Source organism: Pteropus vampyrus, unplaced genomic scaffold, assembly GCF_000151845.1.
Source record: "Pteropus vampyrus isolate Shadow unplaced genomic scaffold, Pvam_2.0 Scaffold334, whole genome shotgun sequence".
Taxonomy (NCBI): domain Eukaryota; kingdom Metazoa; phylum Chordata; class Mammalia; order Chiroptera; family Pteropodidae; genus Pteropus; species Pteropus vampyrus.
In genome coordinates this window covers 886,441-898,097 of record NW_011889115.1, presented here as the reverse complement: position 1 = coordinate 898,097, position 11,657 = coordinate 886,441, and positions in this window count along the sequence as shown.

Genomic DNA, 11,657 nt, shown 5'->3' with positions numbered 1-11,657 from the left:
TGTGTTACATACTTCAAACTAATATAATGTTATATGTCAATTATATCTCAATTTATATAAGAAGATATTAAATGAAATACAAGATACAGAACTGTGTATACAGTATGCTACTATTAATGTATAAGGAACATCATGGCTGAATAAGATATCCATTGTTTGTGTCCCCCATTCAAAGACAATGATTTAGCATCCATCCATTGACAAAAGTGTTTTTGTAGGAGCTATGAGATCCAGCAACATATGTCAAGAAACCCAGGAAAGTTTTACCCACACATGCATCAAGCAATAAACATACAGACTTTGGCCCTAGCTATGGACACTGCGGTGGCCCATGAACTGACTCTAACCCTTCTCAGCTGCAGTTGAGGAGCTCCTGGAAAACACTGTCTTAGACATCACCCACAGATAAGGGAGTCTTCGTGGAAGTACAGGTTTCAAACAGAGAAGTTCAAAGATACCACTGGAGCAAAAAATACAAGTTTGGACACATTGAAGATGGCAGTTAGTAAAGACTGTAGGAGATGACTGCTCTTTCAAATGTGAAGACAGCAACACAAAACTTCAAGGAATATGAAAAATCGAGGAAACATGATACCATCAAAGGATTACAATAATCTTCTAGTAACCAAGCCCAAAGGCATAGATCTGCAATTTACCTGATAAATAATTCAAAATAGCTATTTTAAGGAAACTCATGAGCTGCAAGGAAATACTGAAAGACAATTCAATGAAATCAGGAAAACAGTATGAAATGAGAAGTTTAACAAAGAGATAGAAATAAAAAATAACCAAACAAATTCTGGAGCTGAAGAATACAGTGAAAGAAATGAAAAAGGCAATAGAGAACATCAACAGCAGAATAGATCAAATACAAGAAAAAATCTGTGAGTTAGAAGATAGGAAATTTGAAATTACCTAGTCAGAGGAGAACAAAGAAAAACTTTAAAAAGAGTAAAGAAAGCCTACATGATCTATGGGATACCATCAAAAGAAATTATTTGTGAATTATTGGAGTTCCAGAAAGAGAAGGGAACAGAAAACTTATTTAAAGAAATGATGGCTGAGAACTTCTCAAATCTGGGGAGAGATTTGGACATCCAAGTTCATGAAGCTCACATGTCATCAAACGAACTCAACTTAAAGAGATCCTCTAAGACACATTATAATAAAACTAATAGACTAAGAAAAAAGAGAGAGAACTCCAACAAATAAGCAATGAAAGAAGAGACATTAAAACTGATATTACAGAAATACAAAGAATCATAAGAAACTGTATTTTGGCACGAACAATTATATTCCAAAAATTGGATAATATAGAAGAAATTGATAAATTCCTAGAAACAAATGACCTACTAAGACTTAATCGTGAATAGAAAACCTGAACAAACCAATAATGAGTAAGGAGACTGAATCAGTAATCAAAATTTCCCAACAGTGAAAACCCCAGGACCAGATGGTTCCCCGGTGAATTCTACCAAACATTTAAAGAAGAATTAACGCCAATCTTTCTCAACTCTTCCAAAAAATTTAACAGAATGAAACAGTCCCAAACTCATTCTATGAGGCCAGCATTACTCTGACACCAAAGCCAGATAAAGACACTATAAGAAAAGCAAACTACAGGCCAATCAATATTCTGTATACAGAATGGAGCGGGTGACCCTCAAAGGATGTGCATATAAAATTTCTAAAAGGGTACACAAAAACGTTAGCCTCTGAGAAGGAAGCTTGAGGATCTAGTATGAGAGTGAGACTTATTTTTAGATTTTTGTCTTGTTTCATATTTTTTAACTTTAAACATATACTATTTTCCAATTTAAAAACGAACTTGAAAACAGATCACGAACTTAAAGAGCTTATTATTAGCACATTGCCCAACAAATAGTACGCTCAATAAGTGAACATTTCTTTTTTGTCTTCCACTCAGATATTCGCCATCCCTTTCCTTCCCTCCTTCTTCAACCCAACAGTATCTCCATTTGTGCATTTGATCAATAAACATTAGTTTAATGCATATTCGTATGCTGGACACTGCTCTAACAGTATAGCTGCATATATGAAATAGACACAGTCCCTCCCTGTCTGCATGGAGCTTTGAGTCCCCATCCTCACCTCTGCCAGTTTTGATTTTTTAATTCCTGCCTCCCTAGCTTTACACAGGCCATCTCCACACACAAACCTAAAGTAGCTTTCCCATTCCTCTCCTTCAGAACCTGACCTAAATTCTCCTTAGAGCCTCTAGACCCCCAGAAATATTCTCAGAAGAGTGACTCGTTGGAGCCTTCGGCCAGCTTCCTGCTGCCCTCTACTGGGGCTTACTGGAGCTCGTGGTCCCTCTTCACTAGGGTCTGCCTCTTCCTCTTAGCATCTAATTCCCCTTGAGTAGGCAGGAGGCCCCAGGGATCTGTGCTCCCAGAACATACTGTCTTTCTTTGAGCCCTGTGGCTCAAAGCTGGGATCTGTGTGACCTAAGTCTGAGCCAGAATGTCTCTAAAGGCCACTGTCTGGAGAGGCAGTGCTGAATGGGAGGGCAATAGTACTGCCTAGTGGAGGAGAGGAGGGAGTTCAAGTGAGATACCTTTAATGAAACTCTTATTCTTTATTTTACTCTTCTATCTTGTGCTAAAGCAATTCATGCTCTTACAGAAACATCAGAAAATGGAGACATGCAAAAGAAAATTTTAAACAACTCCTATAAATCCCTCTGAGAGACCATTTCTGCTCACTACGGGAATGGGGACAGAGGGGAAAGGGCACTAGGCCAGGAGCCAAGAGATCAAACTCTAGTCTTCGCTGTCCCTTCACTGTGTGACCCTTCCTTCCCAGAGCCTCAACTTATCCACCCACAAAGTGAGCACCCCAATAAAATGCCCCCTCTGGCTTTTCTCCTCTGTGATTCTAAGTCAGGGGTCCTAAGCAGTCCACTCATCAATTAGACCCTTAGGCAGTTCCAACATTCAACCATTACAAATACTGAATAGCAGTAAAAGTGCTAAAACGAATTACAAATACTTAGGGGAAAAAGCTCTGAAAAGTTACAAAAATGGACAAAAATGCTTAAAAATTCCTGGAGGGTTGAAAATTGCCTTATAAAGCATGAAAATAACCAACACTATAGGGAAAATAAAACAGCAACTGGACAACATTCATTTTCAAAATGTAAGGCTAATCATGTCACTCCCCGTGATTAAAACCCTTTATCCTTGTTGCTCTGAAGAAAAGACAGTTCCATTTAAAGGCCTACAAAGTCCTGAGGGTCTGGCCCCTGTCTCCTTCCCTCTTCCTCAGCCCCACCCTCCCTCCCTGCACTTAGCGGGCTCCCTCCTGCCATAAGGCCTCTCTACAGGCTATTTGCTGTGATGGGAATGCCCATGTCCCTCACACTTCTCCCCCCCTTCCTCCGCATGACAGCTCAAGGGTCACTTCCTCAGAGAAGTCTTCTCTGCCTCCCTTGGGGAGATTCCCAGACCCAGCCATCTATGGCTCTTGTAGCACCAGGCACATCCCCTTTGTAGCACTTGTTACAGTAGGAATCTACATTTCTATGGTGATTATTTGATTAACATCTTTCTCCTCCAAAATCTGTAGGCTCCATGAGAGCAGAGACCATATCTGGTTTTGCTCACTATTGTATCCCAAAGCCTAAAATAGCACCTGACACATATTCAATAAATATTCATTGATTGGACGGACAGACAGATGGATGGATGAGCAGATGGATGGGTGAGAGAGGAGAGGAGCAAGGCCAGGCCATTCATTGTAAGCATTTAGAGAACGTTGCTGAATGAAGAAATGGGCGGGTTGGGAAAGCCCAAAAGATGACGCACATATACACCTGATTTCCAATCTTCAGGCAGTCACAAGGCAAGAAAGGAATCTGTTAGGATGTTGGGAAAAGTAATTCAGTCAGGACTGGAAACACTCATTCTATCTGCCCCACGGCCTCTCTTCTGAAGGTGTTGGAGACTTGAGTAGCTTCACCTCCTTCCAGAACTTAGCATGGCACAGCCATCAGGGGCTTGGAGCCTACCTGGCCAACTCCTTTCTTTCCCAGATGAGGATCAGTCAGGCAGTGAGACTTGCCTAAGTTCACACAGCACCCCTGGGGGGCAGTGCAGAAGGAGAAAATGAGGCTTAGGCACTGATAGACCTAGGTTCCATCCTGACTGTGCTATTTGCAGACTTCCTGCTCCACGCTCTTACCCTAGGTTAAAGGGTCCTAAGACTCATCACTCGAATGGCTAACTGAACATACCCCAAAATCCCAGTTCACCTCCCTCAGTGAACCTCCTGCCATACACCCCAGGCCCCATCACACACCCACCCAAGTTGACTAGTCTTTCCTTTCCAGCACCCACCCCTTCTTCATCTTGCTTTCAAACGTCAGAGAACTGCCCAGATCAGAGAATAATCTTTCAACAGGGTTGGGAGTGTCACACCCCAGGCTGCTTTGAGAAAATGGGGAGAAATAAGCCCTTCTCTTTCTAAAATCTAGCATCTAGCCTCTGTGGCCTCGTACTGACCATATGACCTTGGGCAAGGGACTTGACATCCATTTTGTAAGAGGAAACAGACAAAGTTTAATAATTTCTGCCATCCAGGATTACAGTAATGATCCAATGAGGTTATGGTGGCAAAGAGTTAGTAATCCATCACTCCTTGATCCTGAGTTAGAGGCAGAGCTCAGGGGTGATTTGTATAAGTAATGGCACTTTAGTTAGTATAGGGCTTTACAGGTTACAAAAACCAATAATGACCTTTGAACTTTTGTGAATTTGTTAATAAAGTGTATTAGTATAGGCTCTCAAATAATGTGCCAGACTCCCTAGGAAATGTATGTGCCTCTCTAATATTGGGAGCTCAGGCACTGCAACCCGTTAGCTGGAGAGATATAGAAGGGACTTTGTTTAATGACCCTCAACGAATACCTCATCAGTTTTCATTGAGGATCAGTCTTTGAGTCAAAAGCACCGTTGGTGGGGTGTGAGGGCCAATACTGGTGGCCCATGCTCAGATCCCAGATCAGCCGAAGTGCCCTTTCCCTGGTCTAGAAGAGTAGATGCTAGCAGAGCTGGACTCCCAGAGTGACATAGGACTGTCCCACATCTCCAGCACAAGATGGTCTGTCCCAGGTTTCCCACTGTAGTTATGGTGTTCCAGGCCCAGCACCATGGCGTCCCCACGTGGGCCACAAAGGCAAAACAGGAGCTCCATCCTCGCCTTTGGTCAAGGCCTGAGTGGAGAAGGGCACAGCCCCATAGCAGCCTCTCCTCACTTAGACCTCCGAGTCAGGCTCACCCTCAGGCACAACCAGTAGACAGTCCCCTCGCAGAGAGAGCATGCTTTCTACTTTTCCAAGTTGTTCCTCCTCTTCTGTATCCTTCCCCGTCACCATGGCCCTGTGAAGTAGGGCTCCATGTTAGACCCAGTAGACAGATGAGGAGTTACTACCCATCATAAAAACCGAACTCTTTTTAAGTGGTGGTGACCTTGCCATTCCTAGAAGACTTTAAGCAGGAAGAGCTACCTGTGAGAGGTGATTCCAATCCAGAGTTTAACAGCCACCGAGGCCTGTGGACTCTACTCTTGTGATCCGTCTCCCACCTGCTCCTGTCTCTGCACAGGCCCAGGTCCTGTTTGTGCCCACCCAATCTTTAGAAAGCAATCTGTCATTCCCCAGCCCTACTGGCCCTCACAAAGAGCAAATAGCTCTGATCGTGTGGTTTGACTTTGTAGGTCTCCTACAGAATAGTCTAGCAGCTTGGCCTGGACCTGGGCCCTCTGGGAGTTGACCTAACTCCTTTTCTAGATTTCTCTCACTACTATCAAGTTCACCAGCCAAACTAAAATACTCACTGTTCCTTCATACTGCACACTCCCCCACCACCATACTTTGCACATGCTGTTCTTTCTGCACAGGAGGCTCTATTCCTGGGGCGCTCCTCCTACCCTCTTGCACTTCAAGATCCAGCTTAACTGCCCTTCCTCTGCGAAGCGTTCCCAAGTTTTCTATGATTTTTCCTTAACACTTTATCTGCACCTCTATTCTGAAGCTAATTTCTATCTTGTGAGGTTTGTATACTTCATGGATAATGTGCCCCAGCCACACTAATCTATGCATCTTTTAAGGTATAGGATCAGATATGAGTCGTCTTATTAGCATCTGTCCCAGAACCTTGCCCACAAGAGACACTCAGTGAATGTGTGTTGAACGAATTAGTGATGAATCCAGACCCTAAATCACTGTTCACCACTGTGCAAAAGAATGCATGTCACAGAAGTGGTCAATATTTTCTAATTGAATGAACTGCTTTTAAAATTCTAGACCTCAGACTTTTTAAAGACACAGAATATAGCAAAAAAACAAAAACAAAAACAAAAAAACAAAAAAAGACCTTGTACGTATTACTTAGATTATGGAGTAAAACATTACAAACACGGTCGAAACTCTCCGTATAACCCTGCCCAATTCTGCTCACCTTCCCTCTAGAGAGGTACCTACCACTATCTTGATTTGGGGTTTGTTGTTCTCAAGCATCTGCTATATATGTCGCTGTGTTTGTAGCCACAGCAATGGGTAACAGTATAAGCAGCAATGTGGCTGCAGGTGAGGCTAGGATGCCATGAACACCTTAGAGCTAAAAGGAAACTCTTACCCTTAGCTTAAGAGAAGTCTAATTTTTTACTTATAGGTAACAAAATTAGAAATAATATGAAAGAGAACAATACCTAAAGTCACTTAGCTTTCTGGATTTTTTTATTTCTTTAATGGATATTTTCATACATTAGGAGTTAGCTAAAATGTTTGTTTTTTTTAAGTTGACTTGTTTAGAAAAACTTGGGCCTCTATCATTTGTACTTATATTAAAAAAAAAAATCTGAGAAAAAGGCTCATAAGAGGCATATGGTATAGTGATAGGAACACTAGACATCATCTTTAGTTTCAGTCTCAAAGTAGGTTATCTTTTTCTGAGCCTCAATTTCCCCATCTTTAAAATGGGGGTAATTTTTTTTAAAAAAAATTAATTTATACTGAACCTCCTTCTAAAACAATCTGTAGTCAGTCTCTTGGGAAGTTTTAAAAATAAAAAAAAAAATAATAATGTGAGAGTACTCTTTTCAAAATTTTTTTAATTAAAGAAATGATTTAATTTTTTTTGTCTCCGTCTATCTCCCCCGTCCCCCCTACTCTTTGGTAACCACTAGTCCATTGTCCATGTTCATGAGTTTGTTTGTTTGTCCTGTTCATTTGTTGCTTTTAGGTTTATATCCCGTATATAAGTGATATCATGTGATTTTCAACTTTTTCTGTCTGGCTTATTTCGCTTAGTATGATTATTTCAAGGTCCATCCATGTTGTTGCAAATGGCAGGCAGTATTTGGTACGCGGGAGTGTTAGCATCACCAGCAACAACAGTAATATACGCCACCTAGTAGTGAAAAAGAGTAACTGCATCCAGAATCAATTCAAATGCTGTACATACTATATTTGGTGAGCATCACAATTCAGAGCCTTACAAGATTACTGAACATTTGAGGAAAGCCTCTAACATAAAAGACAAACAAACAAAAAAGTATCCTAGAGAAAATAGTGTAGAGGTAGAAAAAATTAAAGATTATCCTTAAGTATTCAGGAATGAGAAGGTGTATCTATGACAGATTTCTATATAAAAGAAAATTCAGGGAACAAAATTGAGCTCTGAGCAGTGGTGAGCTAGATCTGGCTCGTAAGGGCTCACAGGAGCCAACTGTTAAATTTCCAGGAATTCTGCAAGCCAGTTAAGCACAGGCATTATTACAAATTAAATTATTTAAACTCAAAGGTAAGTAAATTATATTCAAGATAAATGTAACATACTCAAAACTACACACCATTTTACCATTTTGCACAGTCTTGAAGTCATTTACATTCATTGTTTCTGTGCAGGGGAAATACTGCAGAATGGTCTGCTACCAAGTATCTCTTTCCAGCTCCACACTGTGATGCCCTGTTGATAGCGTGACATAAGCCATAGTGGGCATTTTTATACCACAGAAATAGGTGAAGACTTCAAATCAGATTTGTCTCCTTCCTCCTAGAGAGTTAAACGTTTACCAACATACCAACATACATTTAACAACAACATACATACATATATACAACATGTATACATATATACACACATATAGATATTTATACATTTACCAACACGCCACTGGTTCTGGGAAATTAAAAATATCAAAGTAGAATTGAAAAATTTAGTAAGATTGGAAGATAAAGTTGGAATCTCACAGAAAGTAGGGAAAGAGATGGATAATAGTTGGTAAAAGTTTAAAAAAAATTAGAAGATCTGTCCAGCAAGTCTAATGTGCAAATAATGAGTTCCAGAAAGAGAACACAGAAAATAGTGTGGAAGAAATATTAAAGGAGTAAAATTTCCCAGAACTGCAAAACAATTTTGAGACTGAACTAGCTCAAGTACCTTGCAGAACAAACGAAAACAGATAAAACGAAGGCATTATTGCAACTGTCAAAACACCAAACAATAGACAATCCTAAAAGCATCAAATAAAAAAAAGAAAAAAAAACAGGTTACAAAAGAGTACGAATCAGAATGACATCTGACTTCTCAATAGCAGTTTGTTGTTTTTAAGCCAGAAATAGTAAGCAGTGATAACTATTTTTAGAAAAAATCTTTTCCAATTTAGAATCTATTCCCAAATTTTCTATCAATCAATAGAGTTAAACAAAGAATTTTTCCAAGATCTCAAAATTCTTTTTCATCCTTTATGTGCATTCATTTAACTGATACTTGAGAACCTTCTACGTGCCAGACATTATTCTAAACACTGGGGATATAACAAACTGGATATAACCAGTTTGTTAACAAGGTCCCTGGCTCTGAGGCTTACTTATAACCTGAAAATATCAACATAACATGTCAGGTAGTACTCAGTACTCTGAAGAACAGCAAGGTTGAAGGGATGAAGTTCTGGGTGGGAAGGTGCTGTTTTAGACAGGGCCTCTGGTGAGGTTACAGCTGCAAAGACCTAAATGAAGGAGCAATCCATGCAGATATTTGGGGGAAGAGCCTCCCTGGCAGAGTAATTAATAAGGGTAATGGCCCTGGAAAGAGTGTTTGTGAAGCCAGGCACACGTGACTGGCAAGGGTGGTAGATGATTGCAGAGATGGCTGGAGGGAGCCAGATCACAAAGGCCCTTTGTGTTGATATTTTCCGTTTGTTCCTCCAGACCTACTCTCCACCCTGCACTGCTGCCTGGGAAGCTGATGTTACCGATCACATCACACCTTTTAAAGAGTTCCTTTTGAAGACACTCCCCAAATTCTTCCATTTACATGTGACATCCATGTTTCCGGCCTAGATCCTGACTGATACTCCCTAGTAGGGCAAGATAAGGATTTTAGAGTTCATTCTGAAGGAGATGGAAAATCACTGGAGTTTTGGGAGCATATGGGACACCATGTAACTTACATTTTAAAAGATGCTGGATGTAGAAAAGACCTTGGTGGGTGTCACAGGTGGGAAAAAAGAGGCTTTTACAGTAGTAGTGAAAAAAGGTGACTCGGAACAAGGGTGCAGTGGAGGTGATAAGTGGTCAAATTTAGGATATATTGTTAAGACAGAGCCAAGATATGGTGATCAAGAGGACAGATATATAGTGTAAGAGAACAAAAGGCAAGAATGACTCAGGTTTTTGGTCTGAGTAGGAATCAAGTTGCTTTACTGAGATGGAGATGTCTGGGGAGAAAGCAGGTCTGGGCTGCAAAAATCAAGAGTTCAGTTTGGGATAAACTCAAGGAGTTTATTACAGATCCAAGTAGGGCAGAATAGGTAGATGCATATCTAATGCTGGAGTTCAGGGAAAGTTTGTGTTGGAGGTATGAATTTTAGTGTAGTAGCCTTTTAAGGTAGCATTTAAAGCCACAGACTAGGAGTTGGTATAAATAGAGAAGAAATGAGGTTCACAGATTGAGCCCTTTTTTCAGGAACTACTTAGTAGTTGGTATAAATAGAGAAGAAATGAGGTTCACGGATTGAGCCCTTTTTTCAGGAACTACTAGACAATGTTTCACCAAAAGGAAGGAGTAAACCAGGAAAGAGGAAGAAGACATAAGATGCAGAAATAAGGAATGTGAAGCTGGAGGCAGAAAGAATCCCCACACTGATGGCGAGGAGATCCCGGAACTAAAGGTCTCAAGAGTAACGTCTACACTCAAGACAGAGGATGAGGGTCCTGGAAGGGATATCACCAAGGAAAAAAAAAGTAAACTTGACTGAAGATATTGAGATTTAAACTATGGTTCAAAGTTTGGGGCTGAATTAGAGACAGAAACACAGAACACTAAGCAGATGGAAGAACAGGGTTAATTACTAAAGTATTTTATGTAAATACATATTTACAGAAATTAGGTATAGAATCACATTAATATATAATCACAGAAATGTAAACATAAAATATTGATTTAACCATAAACTATTATATAACTATGAGGATTCCAAGTGCAGAGATATAAATTAAAAGCCAAGAAATCATAGTATATTTAGAGCAATTCCACTTCTAAGTATATATCCAATAGAATCGAAAACAGGGACTCACAAGTACGTGTACATGAAAGTTCACAGCAACACTATTAAAAATAGCCAAAATGTGGAACCACCCAAATATCCATCAACTGATGAATACATAAACAAATTATGGCATATACATATGTGGAATACTATTATCATAAAAATGAAGTACTAATACATGCTACAATGTGAATGAACCCCAAAAACATCATGCTAAGTGAAAGCCAGACATAAAAGGTCATATATGACTCCACTTATATGAAATATCCAGAATAGGAAAAGAAAGCAGATGAGTAGTTTGCCACAGGCTGTGGGGATCGGAGAATGAGGAGTAACTATGAGTATAAGGTTTTATTTTGGGGTGATAAATGTTTTGGAACTAAATGGGGGTGCTGTTTGCACGGTATTAGGAATTTGCTTAATGCCATTGAATTATTCACTTTGAAGTAATTTTATGTGAATTTTACCTTAGTTTTTTAAAAAAAGAATGTTATTTAGAAATGAGGTGTGTTATATGTCAGAGAAACAGCTGAGGTGACATTGGTCACCCTAGACTATAGGCTGCAAAAGGCAAAGGACAGTTCTTAGTTAAGTCTTGTAAAATGATACATTTAAATCCATATATAAGCATAATTTCAATTAAAAGATAGTAAGATAAACACCTGTCATTTGAAGGAAAGGTGATATTTAAAGGAAGAGAATAGTTGAAGGAAAACCTTCAAATCCGAGGTGCTCACATCTGGATAGATTTGGACAAATAAGATCTATATGCTGATTCCAGCTGTGTCAAATATACAAAGAAAAAGCATATGGAAACTTTTGTTTAAAAAGGAAGAATAAATATCTGAGTCTGGAAAACAGATGAAGACCATACTATATTAAACAGAAAGGAGAAACATAAAAAATATATTTAATTAGGCTGATTCATTAAAAAAATAAAAAGATCATTAAAGAAAATCATTAGGGACAGTATCATTAACTTAGTCTTAAACTTCAACAGCAAAAATACCATAAACAAGATCAAAATTTGGGGAAAATATCTGTAGCACACGATAAAGGGTTAAGAATAACAATATTCCAAAAAA